Below are 4,220 nucleotides of genomic sequence, written 5' to 3'. Positions count from 1 at the left end.
AAAAAAAGAATGAATGAATGAATAAATAAATAAATAAAACAAAGGCCAGGAAATAAAATGTATTGAAGTGGCAAATATGCTCTAAGCGTTGATTAATAGTGCTACAACAAATTAATATTTGTGGTCTATGAAAAAGGGAATTAGACTATAGTATAGAATTTGTATTCCAGTTCCAGCCCTGCGGCAAGCCATTTAACTCTTTAAGTCAGTTTTCCCAAAGATAAAGTGTAAACAAGAAACTTAGCTCTTAATATTTATGGCAGAAAAAATGAAAAAACCCTCAAAAGTCCAGCAACAGGGAAATAAATTATAGAATATTTATATGCTAGAGTACTGTTAACATTAAAAATTTAGTTTTGAAAAATGTTAGCAATATACCAAAGATTCACAATATAATATTGTGAAAAAAACATGATTTAGAAACTATCGAATTATGCTAATTTTACTAAATATTCTTTCAAGCATAAAAAATACTTGAAAGAAATAAATCAAAATGTTAATTTTATTATTTCATGGTGGTGATTAGAGACGATTTAAGTTTTCTTCTTTACATAGTATATTTGTTATTTTCTGAATTGTGTTTAATGAACATATACCAATTTTACCATCAGAAAAGATGTTGTTTTTAATAAAACAATGTGCTTTAGCTTAGTTTATGATGATGTTTAGAGGAAAATGGAAACAAGTTTGAATACTCTCGATTCTGACAAAAATGTGCTAAGTAATCCCAGTACTTATGTTAAAGGGATTTTTTTAAAATTTTTTTAATTTTTTTTGTTTTTGTTTTTGAGATGGAGTCTCACTCTGTCGCCCAGGCTAGAGTGCAGGGGCATGATCTCTGCTCACTGCAACCTCTGCCTCCCAGGTTCAAGTGATTCTCCTGCCTCAGCCTCCCAAGTAGCTGGGATTACAGGCATGCACCACCATGCCCAGATAATTTTTGTATTTTTAGTAGAGACGGGGTTTCACCACTTGTCCAGGCTGGTCATGAACTCCTGAGCTCAGGCAATCCACCCGCCTCAGCCTCCCAAAGTGCTGGGATTACAGGTGTGAACTGCAGCCAGCCTTTAAAGGGAATTCTGATGTTTGTTTCCATAGACAGTTTTTTTCTTAGTAAATAATTGATGTAAGCCGGGCGCGGTGGCTCACGCCTGTAATCCCAGCGCTTTGGGAGACAGAGGTGGGCGAATCCCGAGGTCAGGAGATCGAGATAATCCTGGCTAACACGGTGAAACCCTGTCTCTCTAAAAGTACAAAAAAATTAGCCGGGCATGTTGGCCGGTGCCTGTAGTCCCACCTACTCAGGAGGCTGAGGCAGGAGAATGGCATGAACCCGGGAGGCAGAGCTTGCAGTGAGCCGAGATCGCGCCACTGCACTCCAGCCTGGGCGACAGAGCGAGACTCCGTCTCAAAAAGAAAAAAAAAAGAAAAATAAATGAATAACAGAATGGATGTGTTTGGAAGTGATCCCCCCAATCATTAGGGGAACACAGTGTATGTGCCACCACTACCTCAGAACTATTTCTGTGTGCTGAGCCTGGTGTTCAAGAAAAAGTCAAATTGACCCTCATCAGCCTACAGCAACTTCATCCATTCACTAGGAGGGATGACCAGCTCCTTGGGAAGATTTTTGTGCCTGAGGTGGGGCCTCAGACAGGGGTGGGAAATGTTTAAACAGACTCTTTTTCCCATGGCTTCAATTTCAGTCCCTCTTCTCAGCAGGGAGTGACCACTATCTCTGTCATTCCCCACAGAAGCTGCTTATAAAATGAAAAAAGGTTAAAATACAAGTTCTTCGGAAATAAAAGCAGGCAGCAAGTAGGGCTGCAGGAGGAGCTAGTACTAGAATTGAGCTTGGCATCCTGGGAAGGTGAGGTCAGGTAAGATAGGGACTACTACTATTATAGACTACTGGGTCAAGTACTAGCTATTAATGACCTCATTTAACCCTTTAATAATATGAAGTTAGCCATGTTATTTCTCCCTCCCCCGCCCCCCCCTTCTCCTCCTCCAACTGGAGTAACTGAAGCTCAGGTAAAACAAAGCAAAATGAAGCAAAAAACCACTTGCCAGGTTATTTCTTCCTCCCCCTCCTCCTCCCCCCCTCCTCCTTCTCCTCCTCCTTCTTCTTCTCCTCCTCCTCCTGCTCCTCCTCCTCCTCCAACTGGAGTAACTGAAGCTCAGGCAAAACAAAACAAAATGAAACAAAAAACCACTTGCCAAGATCACACAGGTAAATGCTGGAGCCACAGTTTGAATTGAGGTTTTAGTGGCTCTGAAATGTGTACTTTTTACAAGAGTCTGGTAAGCCCCAGAGTTGTTTAATACCAGATTCACCCAGAAAGAAATTTGAAAATACAAATTCCAAAGTTCCATCCCTAGAAATTCTGATTTTAATTATGTCAGGAATGGGACCAAGGAATCTGTAAGGTGTTAAGGAGGTTGGAGGACTGCAGCTCTTTGCCACATTGCTGCTCCCACATCAGCAATTAGTCAAGATGTGTTCTTGCACATGGGCCTGAAGACTCAGCCCAGTGAGTGAGCTATGTGTGAACTTCACACTCTTGGCCCCTGCCAGTTCCTCAGCCTCATATCTCCCTCCCACCAAGTCAGAATTTGGGAAAGCCAGCCAGTCAGGAAGAGTGCTAAATAAATACAATGAGATAGAAATATAAATACAATGAGATAGAAATAATGAAGCTTCGACCAGGTGAGGTGGCTCACACCTGTAATCCCAACACTTTGGGAGGCCAAGGTGGGCAGATCACGAGGTCAGGAGTTCAAGACCACCCTGGCCAACATAGTGAAACCCCATCTCTACTAAAAATACAAAAAAAATTAGCCAGGGGTGGTGGTGGGCACCTGTAATCTCAGCTACTTGGGAGGTTACGGCAAGGAGAATCACTTGAACCTGGGAGGCAGAGGTTGCAGTGAGCCGAGATTGCGCCACTGCACTCCAGCCCGGGCAACAGTGTGAGACTCTGTCTCAGAAAGAAAAAAAAAAAAAGAAGCTTCTTAGGGCGGTGACTGGGAGTGGGGGACAAGCACCCCGTGGAGTTGCTTCAGTCACAATCAATGGTCATTTAACTGCTTTAAGGAGGGCAGGTCTTCTTAGGTGCAGGCCTTTTGTTTGGCTGATTTGCTTTGCAGATTTGGGTCCGAGGCATGCAAATGCCCCGTTGAGGATCACAAAGGAGTCAATGGGGAGCCACCCGCATTCTCTCCAGTACATTTCACTTTATCTTCTCCAGACTTAATAAACCTTTCCTTTAAATAAATATTTTTAAAATAAGTCAAAAAGAGCCGGGCGCGGTGGCTCACACCTGTAATCCCAGCATTTTGGGAGGCTGAGGCGGGTGGATCACAAGGTCAGGAGATGGAGACCATCCTGGCTAATATGGTGAAACCCCGTCTCTACTAAAAAAATACAAAAAATTAGCCGGGCGTGGTGGCGGGCGCCTGTAGTCCCAGCTACTCGGGTGGGGGGCTGAGGCAGGAGAATGGCTTGAACCTGGGAGGCGGAGCTTGCAGTGAGCGGAGATCCTGCCACTGCACTCCAGCCTGGGTGATAGAGCGAGACTCCATCTCAAAAAAAAAAAAAAAAAAGGTATGTCAAAAAGATTAGTTTGAAGAGGCACAAAATTACTGACCTGTCTCATGCATCCCTGCATTTTAGTTCTGCTCTGTCTCACCCCATCCCCACATTACCTCTGTTCTCCTCCAGGCCTTTGCACACAATTCCCACCACCTGGAACACTCTTCTGCCTGCTCACTCTCTCTACACCTATCTCATTCTTATTCATCTTTTAGGTCTAGGCTTAAACGTTGCTTTCTCTGGGAGCCTTCCTCAACATAGAGGTTAAAGACTCTTAGTGTATGTTCTGATACCTATCACCACACTCATCACATTTCATCATTATTACGTATTCAATTATCTGTTTTCCCCTAAACTGTGAGCTCTCTGAAGACAGGACTTTTGTTGTTTTGTCCATCACTGTTTCTTCATAGCTAGTCCAACGTTCATGAAATCTGTACTGAGTGATTGAATGAGCTGAGAGTCTGAGGCTATGTACATAGTGAACCCCTTACCTAGAAGGATTAAAAGCTGGGACTGGAACTGTTGTCAGTTCACAGGAACTCCAGTGTATAGATTCTCTAACTTTACCAAAGCTCAACCTTATCCAAATTATGGTGCCAAGAATTCTGGGATGCAAATCAGA

This window comes from Hylobates moloch, unplaced genomic scaffold (assembly GCF_009828535.3).
Source record: "Hylobates moloch isolate HMO894 unplaced genomic scaffold, HMol_V3 SCAFFOLD_14, whole genome shotgun sequence".
NCBI lineage: Eukaryota > Metazoa > Chordata > Mammalia > Primates > Hylobatidae > Hylobates > Hylobates moloch.
The sequence above is the reverse complement of the archived record's forward strand: the minus strand, read 5'-3'. Positions refer to the sequence as shown.